The sequence below is a fragment of the Ictidomys tridecemlineatus genome, chromosome X (genome assembly GCF_052094955.1).
Source record: "Ictidomys tridecemlineatus isolate mIctTri1 chromosome X, mIctTri1.hap1, whole genome shotgun sequence".
Lineage (NCBI taxonomy): Eukaryota > Metazoa > Chordata > Mammalia > Rodentia > Sciuridae > Ictidomys > Ictidomys tridecemlineatus.
The window spans coordinates 33,582,570-33,607,045 of record NC_135493.1 but is presented as its reverse complement, the minus strand read 5'-3'; the positions used below and the strand labels follow the sequence as shown (position 1 = coordinate 33,607,045).

General features: G+C 36.0%; 1 protein-coding gene across 3 annotated transcripts in view; it reads left to right on the top strand.

Annotated features, from left to right (window-relative positions):
• The window catches only part of Pls3 (plastin 3), an 89,028-nt gene that overhangs the window by 12,591 nt on the left and 51,961 nt on the right, over positions 1-24,476 (top strand). Inside the window, exon 1 of one of the 3 annotated variants that reach the window (XM_021725190.3) lies at positions 20,455-20,475. The exons of the other annotated variants lie outside the window; for them this stretch is intronic. The gene's annotated coding sequence lies outside the window, so the exon portion shown is untranslated. Of the gene's footprint in view, positions 1-20,454; positions 20,476-24,476 lie in introns of those variants that run through there. 3 annotated transcript variants of the gene reach the window in all.

Sequence of the window (24,476 nt, the reverse complement as noted above, 5' to 3'; positions counted from 1 at the left end):
TGAACAAAGACATTCAATTATAACCCAATATAATCAAATCTAAACTAAGAACAAATCACATTTAAACATTGTTATTTCTTTGCAATAATTATTGCATCTAAAAAAGAGCCCACTATGAGTTAATTTTACTTAAATAGAACATTGCTCAACCTATAAATGAAGGTCAGCAGACACCAGTGTCTTGGAATAAAATAGCCCTTTGGCAAGAAAACGAGCCACACCCCATTTAGTTTTTACAAAAATAAAATTCTTTCCAGCTTTACTAAATTGTAGATGTTGTGCACAGCATGTACTTCTGTAGTAGTTTGTTCTGCAGCTGTGGAAATATCCATGTATGCAGAAGCCCTAAAAAATAACTATTTGCCATTACTTACGCAAGCAGTGCTCAGACTTTTTGTTATACAGAGTGCTGTTGGCTTTTTTTTTTTTTTCTGATTCATGGATAATACCAAGTAACCACAGTTATAGCTTATGCCTTCGTTTTCTACCTTGAACTTCATGGTTGTCACAGACATTAAGTAGGACAGACAAACCTGGAATTTCAAACCTGATGTTTGTTTCATCTGGTAGGAGGGCATCAAAACAATGTACTGTCAACTCTATATGGTTTTCTTCAAGGGCATTAAAAAATTCCTGTTATGGGGCTGGGGATATAGCTCAGTTGGTAGAGTGCTTTCCTCGCATATACAAGGCCCTGGGTTCAATCCCCAGTACCACCAAAAAAAAAAAAAAAAAAAAAATCCTGTCATGTACCATGGGAAAGAACTGTATTTCTAGGGAATCAAAGAAATAAACCCTGAGGAAAAGCTCCATTTTCCTAGCTCCTTCACAGGGGTCTGGCATACAGTAGGTCTTCCTATCCACAGGGGATTAGTTCCAGGAACCCCATCTGTAATATAAAAATCCATGGATGCTCAAGTCCCTTATTAAAAATCACATAGTATTTCCACATAAGCTGCATATATCCTCCCATGAAGGTTTTTGTTGTTGTTTGTTGAAAGGTGCCTTTTGCAGAGGTGGTACAGGGAATCCAACCCAGGGCCTCCTGAATGCTAATCATGTGTTCTACCTCTGAGCTACATCTCCAGCATTCCCATTTACTTCCATATCTCTAGATTACTTAATACCTAGTGCAATGTAAATGCTGCATAAATATTTGTTATACTGTCTGTTTAGGGAATAATGGATAGAAAAAAATTATGTGTTCAGTACACACAATTTTTTTCTGAATATTTTCTGTCTGCTGTTGGTTGAACCCATGAATATGGAGTCTGCAGGCTGACTATATAAATACTTGAAAGAGCGAGAAATGGATGCCCATGTATTGTCCTTGCTGATAAAGATTAAATTGGAGTTCTGAGTGTGTAGCTCGTAGTAAAGCATGTGCTTAGCATGCAGGGTTCTGTTCCTAACACCAAAAAGAAAAGAAAAAAAAAACCTAATCAGTGAGTCAGTGACTTATGGATCACATTGAATAAAATATATAAAAGTCAAACCTGTGGGAAGACTAACCAAATGGCTTTCTTGGTTTTCTTTACTTTTAGCTATTTTAAATGAATGGTTATGAGTTCATGGTATGGCTAGCACTTTCACTGTAAGAACTACTTAATTTTGGAGTCAAAGAGGAAATTGGGACATTAATATTTTTATGTTTTTAGCAGATTTATTGAGATCATACCATGTACTTAAAGTATACAATTTGATAGATTTTAGTATATTCCAAGATATGTACAACCACACCACAGTCAATTCTCAAGTTTTTTTTTTCTTTTTGTGGTGCTGGGGATTGAACCCAAGGTTTTGTGCATGTGAGGCAAGCACTCTACCAACTGAGCTATATCTCCAGCCCAATTCTCAAGTTAGTTTTTATCAGTTCAGAAAGAAACTTCACACTCTTTAGCTATCATCACCTTCCCCAGCTCCCCAACCTTAAGCAACCACTAACTAATCTTTTTCCCCTTCTTTTTGTAGTACTGGGGGTTTGATCAGAGACACTATACCACTGAGCTCCATATTAATTTTGAGATATACTAAGTTGCCCAGACTGGTCTCCAACTTCTGATTATCCTGCCTCAGCCTCCCAAGTGATGGAATTACAGTCATGTGCCACTGCATCCAGCCCCTGTTCTGCACTTTTATATTAATGAAATCATGGCTTGTGGTCTTTCATGTCTTTCTTATTTCCCTCAACAAAATGGTTTCAAGTTCACTCACATTGTAACAGGTATTAGTATTTCATTATTTTTATGGCTGAACAATATTCTGTTGTGTATATATGTACTATATTTTGCTTATGTATTAGTTGATGAATATTTACATTCTTTTGGTTTTGGTTATTATGAATAATGGAAAGTATCAGTATTAAATGTTTAATTACAGATGAGCTAATTTACAGATGAGCTAATGAGTTAGAGGTGATAGTGACAAAGTAACATTTCATTTATGACTACTCTGCTATTAATGTAAATCTTTGCTTTGATTAATATTGTATACTACTGATTTTTCCATCTAAGTTTGGATATTTTTTCTTTCTTCCTGAAGCTTACTGGCTTATTAGCATAGACTTGTTTCCAATAACTTTTTCACTAGTAGTGTTTTTTTTTCTTTACTTGAATAAAGTGAAGTCTATAAAAGTTATAGAATCATCTTTTCTTTTCTTTTGGTATAAGGGATGGGGCACTTTACCACTGAGCTACATCCCTAGCCCTTTCTTTAAGACAGGTTCTCACTAAGTTACATTGCGAAGACTGGCCTCAAACTTGTGATTCTCCTGCCTCAGCCTCCTGAGTTGCTGGGCTTATATGTGTGAGCCACCATTCCAGGCTCTAGAACCATCTTTTCTAAAATTTATTATATCATAGATGTTTACAAAATTATGTTAAACATATTCTTGTTTTTTGTTGTTGTTTTGTTTTTTTGTGTGTGTGATGCTGAACATCAAACACTCAGGGCCTTGGATGTGCTAGGCAAATGCTCTACCACTGAGCCACATCTCTAGCCCTTATCACATTTTTTGAACACTGAAGGGCAAAGGTAATCAGGGTTAAGGCCTACAAAACTAATAAATAAATGCTTGGAAACATGATGATTACAGTCAACCTAAAGAATTATTGAGCTAGGTACCTGTATTCCCAGTTACCAGAGAGGATAAGGCAAGAGAATCTTAAATTCAAAGTCAGCCTGAGCAACTTAGCAAGACCTTATCTCAAAATAAAACAAAAAGGGTTGAGGATGTAGCTCAGGGGTAGAGTACTTGCCTAGCATGCATGAGGTCCTCGGTCCCAATCCCTAATACCGAAAAAAAAAATAGTTTGAGAGAATCTTTACCTTTTGACTTCTTGGGAGTAAATATGAAATTGAAGGATTATCAAAGGATGATAAAATATTGACACTTTTCATTATTCATAATAACCAAAACTAGTATACAGATATTGATACAGCTAAGATTCAGAACATTCCCTCACCCTCTGTTTCAGATGAGAGCTGATCTTTGAGCACCCTTGACCTCAGATCCACCTATGTGGCATCAGGTTAAAAAGCTAATGACCCCTAGAACTCTACTCTGCTGTGATGTTGTTCATTCCTGGATCTAGACTCCTTACTCATATGGGCAGTGAGAACCTTGAGGTTCTTGAGGAAATGGTACATTTCCCCTAAGACAGGAGGGCTAGAGGTTAAGTATAAAGGTACCATTTCTTAGAGACCCATTTAGAACTTCCTATATAATTCTATTAACATGCCTTTGTTAATTATCAACAATGTGCCTGGCATACTGATAAATAAAAAATGTCCCATCATCTGATATGCTCAGAATCAAATCCAGCCACTGATTTTACAGACAAGGCAACTGAAATCTGATTATAACTTGCCCAAGCATACAGTAGTTGAGGACTTTTGGTGGAGGACTGGGTTGTCTGCATCATTGGAAAGCCAGATTTTAGTGATGGACCTAATAAATCTCTCTTCTCACTGTATATTTAAACAACACATCAAGGGTACAACTTTGTATATTAGCAGTGCCTCTTCCTCCCTGAATCAGTTTATACTAACTGATATTTTCTTTTAGACATTAACAAAATGACAGATGCTATGTCATTAAAATTGCCATGAACTCTCTGAAACTCAACATCACCTATAACTAAAGCAGCTGGGGTCTGACAGCTCTCTTCCCTAGCTAATGGAAACGCATTAGCAATAGCTGTAGAGTGGTGAGCTATTTTTCTGGGTCATATTTTCAATCCAGAGTACTTGTGTGCTAACAAAACTGTAGTCCTAACCACCAGTCTTAAAGCATTTTCTATATTGTAATACATCCAAAATATTTTTAAAAACTCCAATTTCAACATATTGACTATTCCTAGTAGGGTGTATCATTCTTGATTTCTTCTAAACTAGATTTTCCCATGCATATAGACTTGGTCTTTTCCCTCTATATTAGTCTTCATCAAGAAAAAATCCATTTCATTCAGTTATGCATTCACTCATTCAAATATTTGCCAAGCACCTTATGTATGCCAGGTACTATTCTAGGCATTGGGGATTAGATCTGTGAATGAAACAAACAAAACTCACTACCCTTACAATCTCCAGGGGGGACATAGAAAATCATGACACAGTATCTTAAATGCCAACATAGAGAACATTAAAGTAGGATTAACAGAACAGGGAGTGAGAAGAATGGCATTGCCATCTTGAATAATGTGGTCACATAAGGCTTTACTGAGAAGAATTTTAGGCAAGATAGGAAGGAAATCAAGGAATGGCCCACCTTACTATATGGGGAGAAGTGTCACTTGAATAAGTAAAAAATAATTCTAATAACAGATACCTAAATCATCATGTATTGGTGGGATTTAACCCTGAAATTCATCTTTATGTAAGTTCTTTTTTATTTTGGCATTGAACAGGAAAAAATATTTTACACAGATCAAATACTTGAGTGTAGAGTCATGTCCTAAGACAATTATGTCATAGTAGTTAGTGTTAATAATGTTTTGAAAATATTAATGGAAATACTGTTTGAAAAGGGAGTGAGATTACTGCAAGTAGATTTTCTTCCCTTTTCTCTATTGATTTAGTTATATATATATCCTGTATTTAATTATGAATTTCATTTTTTATTAAACTGATGAGATAGTTATAGGTTTATACATAATTGTAAGAAATGGCACAGAGTGATCTTGTGTACTCTTACCCCTTTTCCCCAATGGAAACCTCTTGCAGAAGCATAATACAATATCAAAACTAGGATACATATATTGATACAGCTAAGATACAGAACATTCCCTCACCACTAGAATCTCTTTTGTTGTCCATTTATAACAACACAAACCTTCCTCTACCCTCAACCCTATTCCTGACAATTGGAAGCCACTAACCTACCTGTTCTCCATTTTTACAATGTCATGTTCATATTATATAATGTAACCTTTAGGGATGGCTTTTTTCACTGAGCATAATCCTCTGAAAACTCATCCAACTTGTGTTTATCATTACCTTGTTCCTTTTCATTGCTGAATAGTATCATATGTTGTAGAGGGAGCTACCATAATTTATTTAACTGTTCACCCATTAAAAGACATCTGGACCAGGGGCTGGGGTTGTGGCTCAGTGGTAGAGGGCTTGCTTAGCATGTGTGAGGCACTGGGTTCAATCCTCAGCACCACATAAATAAATAAAATAAAGGTATTGTCCATCTACAACTTAAAAAAAAAAACTTCTTAAAAAAAAACATCTGGGCTGGGGCTATAGCACTTACCTGGCATGTATGAGGCCCTGGGTTTAATCCCTTAGCACCCCCTCCAAAAAAAAAAGGCATCTGGGCCATTTCCATTTTCATTGTTTGTTTTTATTTGTTTTGGTGCTGATAATAGAACCTAAGGCCTGTGCATGCTAACATGCACTCTACCACTGAACTATATTCCAGCCCAGTTCTAATTTTTTAACTAGCACAAAAAATTGCTATAAATGTTGTGTAGTTATTTTTGTATAAATGTAAATTTTTGTCTCTCTGGGATTAATGCCCAAAGAGCACAATTGCTGGGTTGTATGGGAGTTGCACATTAGTTTTATAAGAAACTGACAAAATGTTTTTCCCAGAGTGACTATAACATTTTGTGCTTCCACCAGCAATGTATGAGTGAGCAGTTTTTCTATATTCTTGCCAGCATTTGGTGGTGTCACTATTTAGCTATTCTCACAGGTGTGTAGTGATAATCTCATTGAGTTTCATTTTTCATTTCCCTAATGGCTAATGATGTTGAACATCTTTTCATGTGCTTATTTCCCATTTCTATATCTTCTTCAGTGAAATGTCTGTTCATGTTGTTCATGTCTTTTGCCTATTTTCTAATTGGTTTTTTTTGCACTATTGGAGATTGAACCATTGAACCCAGGGGACCCTACCACTGAACTACACTCCGAACCTCTTTATAATTTTTAAAATATTTGAGATGGGAATCTTGCTAAGTTGCCCAGGCTGACCTTGGACTTGTGATCATACTGTCTCACCTTCCCCAGTAGCTGTGATTACAGGAGTATACCATCATACCTGGGCAATTGCTTTTTTTTTTTAACTGGGGTTTGAACCCAGGAGCACTTTATCACATCTACCCAGTCCTTTTTTTACTTTTTATTTTGAAACATGGTCTCGCTTAGTTGCTGAGGGCCTCACTGAGTTCCTAAGGCTAGACTCAAACTTAGAATCCGTTTGTCTCAGCCTCCTGAATTGCTAGGATCACAGGCATGTGCCTGGCCTATGTTTTTTTATGTTGAATTTTGAGAAATCTATATATTTCAGATAGCAGTCCTTGATGAAAGATGTGATATAAATATTCTAGTCTGGATAATTAAGGTCTTTGATAGAACAAAAGTATATTGATAAGCCCAATTTAACAATATTTCCTTTCATAGGTTGTCTTTTTTTAATGTCATGTCTAAGAACTTTTCACCAAATCTTGCTCCTGAAGAATTTCTTCTTTTTTCCCCTCTTATGGTATTTAGGCCTATGATCCATTTTGAGTTAATTTTTGTAAAGTAAAAGATTTAGGTCAAAGTCTTTCTTCTTTTTTTTATTTTGACCTGTGGTTGTCCAGCTGCTCTAGCACCACTTCTCCACTAATGGGCTTTTCCTTTTAATATGTTTTTAGTTGTAGATGGACATAATACCTTTATTTTATTTATTTATTTTTTTGTGTGGTGCCAAAGATCGAACCCAGTACCTCATACTTGCAATGCAAGTGCTCTACCACTGAGCCATAACCCCAGCCCCCACTAATGGACTTCTTATTCCCTTCTACAAAATCAGTTGAAAATGGGATTAGGGGTTTAGCTCAGTAGTAGAGCATATGTTTAATATGTACAAAACTTTGAATTCAATAACCAACACAAAAAGAACAGAAAAAAAAGACAAAAATCCACAAAGCAAGCAGAAAGAAAGGGGGAAAGAAGTTGAACCGTATTTGTATAGATTTATTTCTAAGTTCTCTGTTCTACTATTCCATGTGTCTGTTGCTCGCCAATGTCACACTGGATTCCTATAGTTGCACCAGGTAGAGTCATTCCACCCACCTTATTTTTCAGTATGTTTTTGCTATTCTTAGGCTTGTTCCTGTCCACATACATTTTTAGAAAAAGCTTGTCAATAGCTATAAAATAATAAAATAAACTGTTCTGGGATCTTGAGAGGAATTGCACTAATGAATTTGATTTTTGAAATTGCATATGTAATGTTAATAAAGTTAAAAAATGGTAATTCCATTAGGGAAGACAGTTTAGTCTCTAGTCTAATACTGGGTCTTATTTTCTATAAGATTTATTTTTATAATTTGAACTGATACATGAAAACTTAATATTGTATATGGTACCATGTGATGTCTTTATACATGTGTACATTGTGTAATGTTCAAATCAGGATAAACATGTTTTCAACATTGATCATTTCTTAATTATAAAAACATTTAAAAATAAATTTTTATAATTTTGAAGTCACTGAATGGTTAATTGACAGTGTTTCTTTACATATAACTTGAATGTCATTTTTAATTGCCAAAATTGAAGTTTTTCAGAGGAATAACACATCTTTGATATAAAGGTCAAGTTCTAAAATCTCAGTTTTTATTTATTTATTAGTTATTTGTACTGGGGATTGAAACTACAGTTACTTTCCCACTGAACTACATTGTAGCCCGTTTTAGTTTTTATTTTGTGGTAGAGTCTCACTAAATTGCTAAGACTGGTCAGGAACTTGAGATCCTCCTGCCTCAGTCTCTTTAGCCACTAAGATTATAGGCTCCTCCAAAATGTTTTTAAATTATAACATAGATCAGAAGCCAGGCAAGGTTGTGCATGACTATAATTCCAGCAACCTGGAAGGCTGAGACAAGAAGGATGGCAAGTTCAAGGCCAACCTCAGTAACTTATCAAGACTCTGTCTCAAAAAGTTTTTAAAACTTGGAGCTTTGGGGCTGGGGATGTGGCTCAAGCAGTAACATGCTCACCTGGCATATGTGAGGCACTGGGTTCGATCCTCAGCACCACATAAAAATAAAATAAAGATGTTGTGTCCACCAAAAACTAAAAAATAAATACTAAAAAATTCTCTCTCTTTAAAAAATTTGGAGGTTTACTTCTGTAATTTTTAAAGACCACCCATTAAACTTCTAAGACTTTTTAATAAGACTCCTAAACCTATTATTCTGCCTAAGGAAAGTCTGGTTTATACCTTCTGTTGTCTCAAACTCATTTGCCAAAAGAATGAAATGGAATATGCTATTAAAGCACTGGGATTTGGGGTATTGGAGTTTGGGATGTCTTGCTATATATTAATATAAATCAAAAGTTTTAAAATGAAAACACTTGTGTATTCTCATGCTTTGATTATTGATTCTGTAAAATGAAATCTTAAAACTTAACAAAAGCATCTGGTAAATCCCTTGACTTAAAAGAACACTTGGAAATTTACTGTTGTGTTAAAAGAGGTGGAGGGGGGCTGTCAAACTGATTATGGCTGAAGAAGAACTGAAGAGAAAATGTCACCTTGTTGGTTTGGGGTGAGGGAAAACTAAATGACATCATGCTTTCATTTCTGTCCTGCTTTCTCAAGATAAAGCTTTTTCACTGTTTTTTCTACCTAATGATTCAGAGTAGGAGGCATAAAACAAAACCTTCTGGTTCTTTTCCTATCCTGTTTATGTTCTAAATTGGCTTTTATTGCTTTAATAAAATATATCACTGTTGACCTATAACATTATGAATGTGGGATTAAGTGGTTAGACTTAAGAGAGCAGGAATAGGAAAATCACAGTCCAGATGTACTTCCCTAAGTACAGTTAGCAGAATTGCTTCTCCATAATGAAAACTTCCCTGAGTTACAGCCCATGGCTCTTGATATTATCATAGTATTATCATTATAGTGATGTTTTCCAACACTAACAACCTCCTAACTCTCTTTAGGTAATAGCTACAGCTCTAGTTAAACCTATCCCCTAATTGAAAAAAGTGTGTGTGTGTGTGTGTGTGTGTGTGTGTGTGTGTGTGTATGTGTGTGTGTATATATATATATATATTTTTTTTTTTTGGTATGAGTGATTGAGTCCAGGGGTGTTTAACCACTGAACCACATCCCCAGCCCTTTTTATGTTTTATTTTGAGTTAGGGCCTCACTAGGTTGCTAAGGCTAAAAAGTATAATTTAAAGAAGAATGTGGACTATGTCAGTGGTAGAGCAGGCCCTAGGTTCCACCCCCAGACAAAGAAAACAGAATGATATAATGGTTCTCATCATAAAGAAATATGCAACTTTTTCTTCACATATAATTATTGCATTTTTGTATTTATCTGGTCTTTTTCTTTGTGGTGCTAGGGATGGAGCCTTGCTTCTACAGGCAAGTGCTATACCACTCAGCCATAGTCCCAGTCATTTTTGTGGGCTTTTGAAAGCTCATTCTCTGAAGCGGTGAATTCTTAGAGCCAATGAGTCTAGAATAGTCTACCCTGTCAAAAGAACACAGCTATGGCTTTAGCCAATTTCTGAGGCAATAAGCTAGGAGAGGGAAGAGGTTGACTGCTCCTGTGCAAATGACATTTTGCCAACAATGTGATTTTTAGCAAGTGAAGATCACAAAAGCCTTCTGACTTGTGGCAGAATTCATTACAATGAGATTTTAGCTGTGCCCAGTAACAGATTGCCAAATAAAATACTGAACAAGCAAGACTGGTCAGTTACAATCCAGTGTCTAGTAATCTTAACCAACATAGTTTTATGTTTATGGATTCTACACCATTCTCAAAGAAATATGAGGCATCTCAACAGAAATATAATAAATAAAATTTGCAAGGTGTCTCCCATATATTTGAGTGATAATGGCATATAAACATGAGACCATGGTATTTTTGCAGCCAATCTTACTGATAAATCTGCATTGTGTTCACAATTCTGTGTTGAGCCAGATTTAACAATGACTATTATGTGTAGAAAATAGCAACCATTGTTGCTGAACTAAACTCTCTCTGGAGAGTTAAAAAAAAAATAAACTAATAAAGCTTTAATGGCAATGTAACTAAAGAAATTAACCTGAGAAATGTGATTAGATATAACATGGTACATTTGTTGAATTATTACCTAGCAGAGGAACAATGTATGTATGATGACAGCTCACTTGTCTAAAGGGGTAATTCCAAATTTGCATGTGCACACACGCACACACACACATTTCTAGCCAAATGTTTCTGTGAAAGGAATGTGTATGTGTGTGGTGTGTGTGTGTGTTTACACATATTCAGAATGTATTCAGAAGAGATAGAAAGCAGGCTGTTCCTGGCTAATTCTCAATGAAATGAAATATATTTGAATTGTGTCTTGATAATGTGTGTATGTGCTTCCGAGAATTACAGGGAAGAATTCCAATGACAGTGTACTTGATAGTGGTTCTTGCAGCGATAATTGGTAATCTTCAGGGTGTTTTATCAGACAGTGACAAATCAGTTTTTCTCTGCGAACTTGTCTCTAATAATTGTAGAAGTCAGGAAATAATGCACATGCAACTATATCTGGAACCATCCATGGATGCATTTAACACTTTGAAGTAATGGTAACATCTGGTAACAAGTAGAAACCAGAATCTTAGGGGCTGTGGCTTCATGTTACCACTTCATCTGAATTAGTCATTTAAAGGGGATTTTACATGTCTTCCTAAGAACTGACAAGGTTAATCTTGGACTAGGGCAGGCTGGCAGGAAATGCTAGAGCAGCTATTTCTTTTGAAGTTTTCCTTTTGTTATTCCTTGTGAGGTCAAAAAGTTGTCATTTTAAAGTTTGAAATCTAAAGCAATAATGTCCTAATATCTAAGATAATTTTTCTTTTTTTTAATGTGGAAAGCTTGATTTGTTGAGTGGCTACTGCATGCCAGGCACTGTCTAGGTGTTAAAAATGGATTAATAAACAAAACAGACCGAAAATCACTGCCCTCGTAGAGCATAATAAATGTAAAAACTGTATATCAATTTAAAATCATTTAATGCTACCACTCAGATTTTAAAGACCATCATTGAATGAGTCTTGAGGACTTTTATACATTTTATCTGGAGTTTAAATAAGGAAAAATTTGACAATTTCAAATATAGGTCAAGAAACTAGCAACTGATAACTACAGTAAATATTTTCTTCTTTTATTCTCACTGTTACATATCATTTATCAATGTTTTATTTAGATCACTTGAGAAACTGAGAAATATTACTGATTAAACTTATGGGTTTATTCTTTTTCTTTTAATATTTTTTAGTTGCCAATAGATTTTTCACTTTGTTTGTTTATATGTGGTGCTGAGGATCGAACCCAGGGTCTCACACATGCCAGACAAGTGCTCTACCATTGAACCACAACCTCAGTCCCATGGATTTATTCTTTAGGATAGGTTTAATCTATAGGGGGTGAAAGGACATGTTAGCCTCTAATGTGAAGGTATGGCATTTACAAATATATCTTCTGTCATTTGAAGACTTATAAAATCCTTAAATGTATTTAATGGTCACCCTGGAAAATGAATGTATTGTTCAGTTATTTTTGCCTATGTGAGTAGTACACGAGCTGACTCAAAGGAGATGACATGATGGTTCCTGTCCTGAAGTGAAATAAGATGACGGGTTGTGGTGGAAAAATGATGTGGTCATGCCCATATTTGCTCACATCTCTTGTTCGTTTCCTTTTATAGAGGAAACCCAAGGAGAGTCTCACTTCTTATTTTTTAAGTTTCCCTTTGGTCTTTTCATTCTCATGCCAGTTTTCTTCTATTATTTCTTAAAATTCCATGATAATGAGTTATAATTTAGTTGGCTCAAGTTTGTGCTCATTTACAACTGAGTTGGCTCAAGCATAAGTACCCTTTAGAATGGTCGTAATGGAGGCATCATGCCTATTTTAAGGAATTAATGTTGATATGATTAGTATTCTGTGCTTATAATATTAACATGTATGGATGCAGCCATGCTGAGCCCCTTGAGGATATGAAAGGCATGTTTCTTAAATCCTTGTATTTCCTGATGCCTTTTGTAGAGTGGATGCTCAATCAGTACTTCTCTATTGAATAAATAAAGCCAGGAATTTTAGTTTTGCTTCCCAACATAGTTTTGTATAAAACAATTTTATGGAAGTGTTCAAACATACAAAGTAAAAGAGTATAGGCACCCTTACCCCAAGCTTTCATGATTATTAATTAATGTTTGATGTTCTTATTTCATCTTTGTCTCCCATTCTTTCTTTTTAGCTGGGTACTGTGCGTTGAGCCCAGTGACATTCTATCACTGAGCAACATCCCCAAGCCTTTTTAAATTTTATTTTGAGACAAAGTCTTGCTAAGTTGCTGAGGCTGGTCTCAAACTTGGGATCCTCCTGCCTCAGCCTCCCAAGTAGCTGGTATTACAGGCATGTGAAACCATGCCTGCTCCTGTCCTGTCCTTTACTCTTTCTTTTTTTTTTAATGATTTGCTTTAGAATAGTCCCCATATTATTTTATCTATAAATACTGTATACTTGGTTTTTAAATTTTTAACTTAGTAATAATTTTTGAATTGCCTACGGAGTTTTACTTTCAAAACTTTTCTGTGCTGCCTTTATGCCAGAAAAGGAAATTCTTAATGCTTATCAGAAGAAAAATCTTTATTTGATACAAATGAACTAGATGTTATTTTGTAACAAATGTTTCCTTTGTTAGTCTTTTTAATAAAATTTATTAAAAGGTTTTAAATTACACTGTCATGATCAAATCATGTCTTTGAATATGAACCAAATTCTCTCCAAAATATGCTCTGGAATAGATAAGTTTTTCAGTTTTCCCCTCAAAATTGATATTAATGACATAGTTTTACTTTTTGCAGCTTAACAGCACAGAGCTCAGCACAGAGCTCAGGTTAAAACCTAGATATGTAATTTTAATAATTTTATCCTTGGATTGAAAATTCGGGTTAAAACCTACATACCTTATTTCTTCATGTGTGTGTTGAAGCATGGCATATGCACCCATGGGGGTCAGAATTACTTTTTTGAGAAGATGTTTGTGTTATTAGCTTTCTTTACTGTGTTGACATTTGCACTGATGATGCAAAAGTGGAGTACCTGCCAGGCACAGTTGTATACACCTGTAATCCCAGTGATTCAGGAGGCTGAGGCATGAGGATTACAAGTTTGAGGCTGGTCTCAGCAACTTAGTGAGACCCTATCTCAAAACAAAATATAAAATGTATAGAGGACTCAGTGGTAGAGCACCCCTGGGTTTTATCCCCAAGTATTAAACAAAACAAAACTGCTAGTGCCTTAGCAAAGCCAAGACAGGGGCACCATTCTGTATTAATAATCATTGTATTTCTTAACACCATACCTTCACTGTTTGAAAACAAAATCTATAACATGCATTTCAGTTACCAATATCCAAATGAAGCAGGAAACATTAATTTTATTAATTCTGAACTCTCAGGTATGCATCTTTTAAAAATCCTACATCATGAGATTGGACCCACCCATAAAGCATTTCCACTACATGGTTGTCATGAGGAAACATACTTGTGCAATTGTTTAAGTTGTGAGCTGAACTAGTTGGTGTTTTAAAAAATTGAAAATCAATTTTCTTTGAAAGGTTCAAATAATTGAATATTCAGACCTGAATATTTGACAAATACTTTATCAAAAATGAACCAACTGTGCCTGTCATCTCAATAATGGAGAGGGCTTGTTGCCAACGATAAAATTAGAGCTTTCAAGCAAAAATTTAAATTTTTGGAAATTTGTATTGACAATTAAGTAGTCTTTTTTTGGTATCCAAGACTTTTTTCCTTTGAGGAGGGTGTTGGGGATGGAACCCAGGGCCTAGGGCTTGCTAAGCAGTTGTTCAACCAGTGAGCTACATCCCCCACTCCATCAATACTTAGACTTTTCTAATGAGACTGATGGTATAATTAATAGAAAGTGATTTGTTAAATATTGTATAATGAAGTGTCGGCATTTGGATGATCTTTGTAACTTAGTGAAACAATCTTTTTCAAAGGACCAGTGCATAATGTAACAAAATCAAGGTGGGTCAAAAGTCCAAAGTTCAACTAGAACAAAGAATTTTAATGTAACAGAAAATTTTTTTAAAAAAATTGAAATACAGCAGATTCCATATTGTAACCAACATTTTAAAAAACTACCACTTCTGGAGCCTTGGTGTAGTACTAAAAAATATCTGTAATTTTCTGGAAGGATTTTTTAAAATACTTCTTCCTTTTTTAAGAATGTATTTTTGGGAGGACAAGTTTTCTTCCTATATGCAAATCAAATCACATATTGTTGTAGATTGAATGTGAAGCAGATATAAAAATTCAACTGTCTTGTGTTAAATTAAATAAGGTAAACAGTGCATAACAAATGTCAACTAAGTGCAAAAATGTAAATAATGCTACTCTTAACTAAATTTATTATTGAAAATAGTTATTTTTTATAAAAATATTATTTATAAAAAATAATAAGCAAGTAATGGACTTATTATGATTTTTAAAAAATTCTTTTAGTTGGTAGATGGGCACAAGACCTTTATGATTTTTAAATTACTAAATACCAGGGCTGGGGATGTGGCTCAAGCAGTAGCGAGCCAGGCATGCATGCGGCCCGGGTTCGATCCTCAGCACCACATACAAACAAAGATGTTGTGTCCGCCAATAACTAAAAAATAAAATATTTTTTAAAAATTACTAAATACCTTTAACATTTCCTAATTGTAATTTTTTTTAAATGCTTGGAATGAATCCCAGGTCCTTGGGCATGGTAGGCAAGCAGTCTACTATTGAACCACATCCCCAGACCCTCCAGTTGTAATTTCTAATATGATAACTACATTGACAGATCCAGCCTGCCTATCAGAAAGCTCTTTGGAGTCTTCATGTCTTTAGGTCCAAAACTTTAAGAACTACTAGGTTAGCTGGAATTTGTTGTTGTTTCTCTCCTTTCCTCTCCTATCTTCATTTCTCTGCCCTTCTCCCTCTAAGCCTTCCTGTTCTCTCATACCTTTTCTCCTCTTTGAATGAGAGATCCTCAGGATAGAACGGTGTAGAGCATATATCCCTTATGTCTTTGTATGTTTTTAATAACTGAACAAAACACAGATGTCATTTATCATGTTATTTATTTGTTTAGCGGTGCTGGGGGTCTAAATGGGGGTTTCACTCATGCTAGGCAAGTACTGTATCACTGAGCTATATCTCCAGCCCCAGATGTCTTTTTTAAAATATTTTTTTAGTTGTAGTTGGACACAATACCTTTATTTTATTTATTTATTTTTTAATGTGGTGCTGAGGATCGAACCCGGTGCCTCGCTCGTGCTAGGCTAGTGCTCTACCGCTGAGCCACAACCCCAGCCCCCGCCAGATGTCTTTTAAATCAGTCCCTGCCCCATGTGTTAACAAGTTTTAAAAATTCATACTTAAAATTGTCTTTATTTCAAACTTTTGTTTTAAATGCATTAGGACAAAGTAGATCATTCAATATACAATAATAATCCTATTTGATTTTCAACATTTGATTACTTTATTATACAAAGAGCTAATAAATACTCAGTATCTGGGGGATGTCCCTCAGAATATTGAAATTAAGATATTTTTGTGACTTATTTTTCTCCCCAAATGTGAAAAAAAAAGATTAGTGGGTCTCAGGTGTAGCTCAGGTTAAAGCACTTGCCTAAGGGCATGCGCAAAGCCCTGGGTTCATTGCTTAGCACTGGGGGGGCGGGGGAGAAAAAAATGTTTACAGAAACCAGATCCACTTGATTGTTCAAATTGATACATCTGTGCAACAGGACGTTTGTATACTTAATATTGCTTCTAGTATAAATTTCTTAAACTTTCCAATATGGGTCAAAATTACAGTAGGAGTTTCCAGCATGTTAATTTGGCTCCTGCTTTGTATGTTAGATCTCTCTGCTTTGATGTTTCACTCACTGTGTTACTTATTAGTCTGCTTTGCTTTTTAAGTGACAAAGATAGGAAAATCCTGTTCCATGAAAGGAAAATAGATGATGTTGTGGTGTGTCATTAAACACACTGGGAGAGGCCTCCAGTGTATATGTCACACACAGAAAGAGTATACCTAGTGCTGGGTGTGGTGGAGAGCATGACGTTTGGATGAAAGTTGGAAGGAGACCTTAAAAATACTATGTCTGTGTTTCGTCTTCTAACTGCATATTGCAAGTCTCCTGCTCCTTTTTTGGGTGTGTCTCTTTCCAGCCCGAGGGGTGCATATGTCCATAGGTGTGTGTGAACTTCACGGTTTTGTTTGTCACAGCTGTTAGAGCTTGGTTTCCATTAGCTTTCCTTAGTATTCATTATGATGAATTTGGAATGCAACGTAAAAGTTGTTTTCATTCTGTGGCCTGCTTGTAAAAACGTAAAACTTATTACACAATCCTTGTTCACCATCTTCTATTCCCAAGCCAATTTTCCTTACCAGTAGTAAAAACAGATTCTATAACACGAAGTCACACACAATAGACATACACAAACACACTCCCCTCTACTCTCTGCACACCCACACACACCTCAGATGGTGAATGAGATAGACTTTTACAAAATGAGCCATAGATGAAAACTGGTCACACAGTTGATGTGGTAGAACTGTCCTTTAGAAAATGCCCTCCCCAAAATTTACTAAGTTTTTAAAACTGTGCCTTGTTTTCCCTTTTGTGGTGCTGGGGATGTACCCAGAGCTGCATACCTACTAGACAAATACTGTACCACTGAGCTATACTCCCAAGTCAATTCAAAGGGAGTATCTATTCCTAGAACATTGACTACAATACTATGCAGTTGAAAACAATTCTGTCATGGTAAATAGACTTTGAAATCAGTGACTTGAAGTTGGTAGATTTTACTCTGATCAAAGATTAGCCTCTAGCCAGGGGTGGTGGCACATACCTATAAGCCCAGCTACTTGGGAAGCTGAGGCAGGAGGATGGCAGATTGGAGGCCAGCCTGGGCAACTAAGCAAGACCCTGTCTCGAAATTAAATTAAATTAAAAGGACTGGGGAATGTAGCTCAGTGGTAAAGTGCCCCTGGGTTCAATCCCCAGTACTGCCGGGGTGGGGGTGGGGGGTGGCAGAGGGAACCTTATGAGTTTGGAAAGTATATATGTTCCAAATGAACAAGAATGGGGAAGTTTAATTTTTAAGTAGCCCTAGTGTAAGGACCTGTAAAACTTGTGCATGAAAATGAGAAAGTTTTCTTCTCAGAATATTTTTATGTTTAAAAATGTTAATTTCTTCAATGGTAATGCTACATCTCTGAAAAGGGTAGTTAAATAGCATTTGAGACAAAGCCATCTAAGTGGCTTGAGGTTACAGGTGTGGCTGAAGAGAAGGTAAGGCTAGGAAAAACCCAACATTTCTGGTCTAACATTGATACTGTCTTTTTACCTAAGGCAGTTGCTTATGTCCCAATTTTCTCTGCCTGCAAAATGCATGCTAATGCATACATATATAATCTTCCAGTTAGCTCAAAGTGCTTGGTAGCTCCTTACTACTTCCTATACTCTACCACGGCTGCAGGCAGACAGTGCTATGCTTATTGTACACATGAAGAAATTCAGAAAGTTGAAGAGGCTTAATTCACATAGTGAGTCAGCAATAAAGACAGATTAGAAAAACATGTCCTCTGGCTCCTGCTGCTATGTTCCTTCTGTTCTGAATTGTGTTGCTTTTTGATATTTCATGCAGTTTTAGTGTTTGGTGTAATAAATTAAAGTATTTCCATTAAGGAGACGAGATGTAATCCAGGGTCTGCTGGTGGTGGTTAGTGATGAGGACAGGAGAACACCGCCTGCTTCATAATGGGGACTGTCCAGTGAGGGCTTCTTTTCACAGGTGAATGAACTGTGACTCGACTCCATATGCCAAGAAGCCAGTATATCATAAATAAGATGCATCACCTTGTTTTATATTTTATAAAAGACTGAGTATCTATTATCTCACTTTTTCCATTTGCAGAGGTAGACAGAGTAGATTGTAGTATTATGCTTTACTCCAGACAGATTATAATAATATCTGCCACTTACTGAGCACCTTCCTACCCAGATGCTCTCATGTACTTATATCTTCTTTTTGATCATCATGGAAGCCTTCTGAAGTTATGTGGAATTAGCTCCATTGTTGCCAGGTGTGGTAGTACATGCCTATAATCCCAGAAGCTTGAGAGGTTGAAGCAGGAGGATCACAAGTTTGAGGCCAACCTGGGCAACTAGCGAGACCCTGTCTCTAGATAAAAAATAACAAAACGCTGGGGGGACTGGGGTTGTAGCTCAGCGGTACAGCACTTGCCTCATACGTGTGAGGCATTGTGTTCAATTCCCAGCACCACATATCAATAAGCAAAATAGGGTCTGGGCTGTGGCTCAGTGGGTAGAGCACTTGCTTGACATGTGTGAGGCACTGGATTTGAGTCTCAGCACCGCATATAAATAAATGAATAAAATAAAGGTCCATCAACATCTTAAAAAAAACACACATTTTTTAAAATAAATAAATAAATAAGCAGATTTTCAAAAAATATTTAAAAGGAGGGGGCTGGGGATGTAGCTTAATGCAAAGTGCCGCTGGTTCAATCCCCAGTACTAAAATCAAACAAACTTCTATTGCTAAAGAACATGGGGCTCAGAGAGGCTACAAAATTTGTTCCAGGTCACAGAGACTTGAAGTTTGTCAAATAGCTAAGTCCTCAATGCCACATTTCCTCTCAAAATTTTAAGTTGTCCTGTGTCAGTGTATAGAAATGGTATCCTGAGCCTAGTCCAGTACTCCCATTGATTTTTTTTTTCTTCATTTCCATAAAGGGTGTTCACAACTAACCAGTTGCTTAATTTAGCAATTCACTGATCAGATTGCTAGACAGTTTAAAAGCAAATTCTAATAAGAGAAGTATCATATCATGTACTTACCATGTGCCAGCTATAATCTAAATTTATGGCATATATTAAATCATTTAAGCCTCTCAACAATAACATAGTTACTATTAAATGAATTGGTATTGATTGGTTGATTGATATTGTTGTGCTGAGGATAAAACCCAGGGCCTCATGCCTGCTGGTCAAGTGGTCTACCACTGAGCTACATCCGCTGCCTGAAATAGTTATTATTATCATTATCCTGAATGAGAAAATGAGGCAGAAGAGTTTAAGCAACTTGCCCAAGGACACGACAGGTAGTAAATTGTGGAACCAGGATTTGAACCCAACCCAGCTCCAGAGCTCTTTACTTTGTAGTCCTGCTTCTCAATAGAAAATTACCCAGTTCAGAGAATATTGGCTTACTCCTATGTGCTATTTTTGTCAGAAAAAAATATAGTTCCTTCAGGAGCTTATATTTTCAATAAAAACCAAAATATACATAATTTTAAATAAATTCTTCAACAACCAGAATATGGAGTGTAAATGTTATATGTGGATCAAAATGAATCATGGAGGATATAAATGGTCTGAGACAGTTAACTTGCCTTTCTAAGTAATGTACTTGACTATGGTTGAGTGACTTGGGCACTAGGGAGAAGCTGTTCCATGCGTTCTAAAATAAGCAGGTTACTTGGCTACTGTTCAAACTCTAAATAGGTATATGGGTTGTAGCTATTTGACCTGAACCAACTTTAAATTCCCTTGGGTCCTTGTATGGTTTTAAAAGTGGAGCTGAAATGAAAAAATAATCTTTTCTCCTAGTGTCGTGAATAAGTTAGAATTTATTAAATCCATGGCAAAGGATCTCAAGGCCCACAGGAAGGGGATTCATATGTATTGTATCATTCTTTTGTCAGGGTGTTCTCCTTTGCTAGCAGGAAGTGTTGTGACTTGCTCTCTAAAGATGCAATTGTAAGAAGAATGTTGGGCTTCCAGATTGCCAGTTCTGGGCGTGGGAGAAGGTTCGTTCTATTAGTGCAGCGAGAAAGGAAACAGGTTTGCTCTCGTCGCAGAAGGGTAACTATTTTAATATTATTTTGTTAGGCTCTAACTTTTATATTACTAAATATTCAATCAGAAATTTACTTCTAAAAAAGGCTTAAAATTCCTATTATTTGGTGAACATTTGGAATCATTTTCTAAATAATATTTGCTCAAGTCAAATTTATTTTGAGTTTTTGAAGTTTGGAATCTGACCTGTTCTGTGTATATTCTGTTTTTTCCTTTACTTTGGGAATATTCTAGTGACTTTGTATGTTCAAAAAATTGTTTTAGAACTCCCTAGTTATACAGCCATATTAATGAAGTTAAATGCCCATCTTAAAGGATAGAAATTATTATCTGTGTTTTGGGGAAGAAGCAGGGAGGAGGCAGGATTTCAAATGCCTTTGAGCCTTGTTAAATGGTTTTTCCAAATTCTGAGAAATAGAATTTGAGGTGTCTGTCATGACAGAACATGTCATGATTAGATTAATATTTTACTCTTACAAAATGACTTATGTCAAACAATTCTTATGTTTATGAAGTACAAAATACACAAAAGTCGCTGGTGATGAAATTTAGGTGGTATTACTATACCCTGGTAGTGATTTCCAGTGTCCATAGACTTACTAGGGTTTACCATCAGATAGAGTAAATAATTGTTTTAAGTTTTATTTCTCAAAATTTCTGGCAAAAGGGCAGTGTAGCTAGTTACATAGTAAATCCCAACTCTGAGTTAAGCGTCATTTCTCAGATTGGTTGTAGTTAATATACCTATATGAATATAAAAAGTGAAATCTGAAACATAAAAATCTAGTTTTTTCAGTTAAATACTGTATTTGAGAGGGTATGACACTGCAGGAGGCACTTTCAGTGTTGAATAGACAAGCTTTCTGCTTAGCTGGAAGTAGGAGCTGAAAATGTGTATAGTGATTTCTGAGTTGTAAGTCATAACATTTTATGATATTTTTGTTTTGAGTTGCAGCACACTAAATAATCTTGTGTGTGCATACACACACACATATACACCTCCCTAAGATTGCCCTGAGCCTCACTCAAGCTCAGTTAATTTTCACTAGAAAGAAGACTGGATATATTTCTCAGATGTGAAGGTTAATTAATTTTATTAGCAGATTTATTTGTCCATAATCTATTCAGATTTATTTTGGATAGCATAAAAATGTATTGGGGAAATATGAAAGAGATTAAAGCTTTTAAAAGGGGTGTTCCCAGTCTAGAGTTGTGGCTCAGTGGTAGAGCACTTGCCTAGCATGTGTAAGGCACTGGGTTCAATTCTGAGCACCACATAAAAAAGTAAATAAAATAAAGGTATTGTGTCCATCTATAACAATAAAAATATTAAAAGAAGTGTGCCCCATTTTAATCCAAAGATTTAATATGAGCTTTAGCTTGGTAAAAATAGGAGAAGAAAAGGTATCTCTCTATTACATCTTTGAGTTTGATATATTTAGACCATTATTAAGACTTGCATTCAGTATCTACAAAATTCTTACCTGGTAAGCACTTAAAGAATGCCTTCAATTGAAGTAAAATTAAATGTTTCTATTAACAGGAAAGTTATTTATCAACTTGTTTCAAATAGTCATTGAAGAGGAAAGGAAACTTTTACTTAAAATGGAATTATTTGATACTACTCCAGGAAATGACACAGGACTGGGCACCCTTTGGGGTTTGAGTGACTCATATGTATTAGTACCAAAAAAAAAAGATCAATTAGAATCTAGCTTATACCTGATTCTAGCATAGAATATAGGTACATCCAGAAAATTGAATTCATTTCTTCGTAGCTATATAAGGGTGAAATCATGGCATGTATGGGGTTTACTTTAAAATAATTCAGAGAAGGAAGGAGAAAAAAAGGAGAGAGGATAGGAAGACAGATTAAATGAAGCAGTTGTGGATAAATCCTAATAAAGGTAGAACCTGTGGTATATTAATGGGTACTTTTTTCTCTTATTATCTATTGAAAGTGTTCATAATACAAAACTTAAGCACAGCTTTAACTTGGAGCAATTTATATTTATTTGTATTAACTTTGTCTGTAAATTGAAAGCCCATCAAAACATGATCGGTGCATGAAGTACAATATAGTAAAAATGAAATGCGCTCCATGTCTGCAAAAAGTTGTTGCTTTGTTTATTTGTTTGTTTGTTTATTGCAGTGCTGGGATTGAAACTAGGGCCTAGCACATGCTAGGCAAGTGCTCTACTACAGAGTGTATCCCCAGCCCCAGGAAAAATTGTTTCTAAACAGACCTTTGTTTGACTTTCAGCTAAATTCAAAGTACAGGTTATAAACATTTTAAAGAGTTTTGTAGTGTTTTGAAGTATTAAACAAGAGTAAATAGGTAAGGCATGATAACAAGCCAATTGCATGTGAAGAATGTGAGAACATTATTATGTCTTGATGATTTTTTTTTTTCCTTTGGTATCAGGGATTAAACCCATGGGTACTTAACCACTGAGCCACATCCCAAAATCTTTTTATTGTCTATTTTGTGACAGGATCTCACTAAGTTGCTTAGGGGCTTGCTAAATTGCTGAGGCTGGCTTTGAATTTGTGATCCTCCTGCCTCAGCCTCCCAAGCCACTGGAATTACAGACGTGAGCCACCACACAGCCATTTTTAAAGGTTTTTTGTTTTGTTTTGTTTTAATTTGAGACCTGTCTCACTAAATTGCTAAAGCTGACCTCGAAACTACAGATCTTCCTGTCTCAGTCACCTAAGTTATTAGAATTACAGACATGCATCACTATGCCCAGGTCAAGCCTAGTATGCATATTTTAAAATAAATTTTTTATCTGTAGATAGGCATTATTTTCATGTGGTACTAAGGATTGAACCCAGTGCCTCAAACGTGCTAGGCAAGTGCTGTACCACTGAGCTATGACCCCAGCCCTCAAGACTATGCATTTTAAAAACCATATAAGAAGCCAGGCATGGGATCACAAGTCTCGGGTGGCTGAGACAGGAAGATCACAGGTTCAAAGCCAGACTCAGCAAAAACTAGGGACTAAGCAAACCTATCTCTAAATAAAATACAGAATAGGGCTGGGGATGTGGCTCAGTGGTCAAGTGCCCCTGAGTTCAATCCCCAGTACCAAAAAACAAACAAACAAAAAAACACATGAGATAACTAGATAGCATGCTTGATGTTGGGTCTGCTCACCTGCCCTACTCACCCCCATCAAAATTTATTTATTCTACCAATATTCTACCAGTATTGTAAACCAAGATACAGAATCAAGTCAGATACCATCCCTGCTTTCAAGGAGCTCACAAACAACTGGAGGAGACAGAAGTAGATGGTCATCACACTGAAAGAGGCTACAGCAGCATGGGGAAGAGCAGATATTGGTTAGCAAAAACTATGATTCTATGATGTATTTCCTTTAAAATAATACAAACAGGAAACTTGAGATTTTTTTCATTGGTTTTGTATATTATAGAAATAGGAAGAGAACAAAGATATTAAAAATATTATATTAAGCTATAACTCTGTGCATGACTTCACACACAAGAATCATCTCTGCTCCTTGGTCCTTCCAAAAAAAAAAAAAAAACCTTTATAGGGACAGGTGCAGTGGTGCACACCTGTGATCCCAGCAGCTCAGGAGGCTGAGGCAAGTTCAAAGCCAGCCTCAGCTACTGGAGTGAGGCCCTGAGCAATTTAACAAGGCCCTGCCTCAAAATAAAACATAAAAAGGGGACTGGGCATGTGGCTCAGTGGTTAATCACCCCTGGGTTCAATCCTTGATCTAAAAAAATCTTTATAGATCTCTTGTGCATTTTCAGGGGGCTGTGAGGCAGCACACATGCAGGATAGAACACTCTCTCTTGACATTTAATGGTAGAGTAGACGGGTGCATTGGTGCATGCCTGTAATCCCAACTACTTGGTAGGCCCAGCAGGCGGATGAAGCAGGAGAATCACAAGTATGAGGCCAACTTGGAAACTTAGTGAGACCCTGGCTCAAAAAAAAAAAAAACTATTAAGGGCTGGCAGTGTATGTAAAA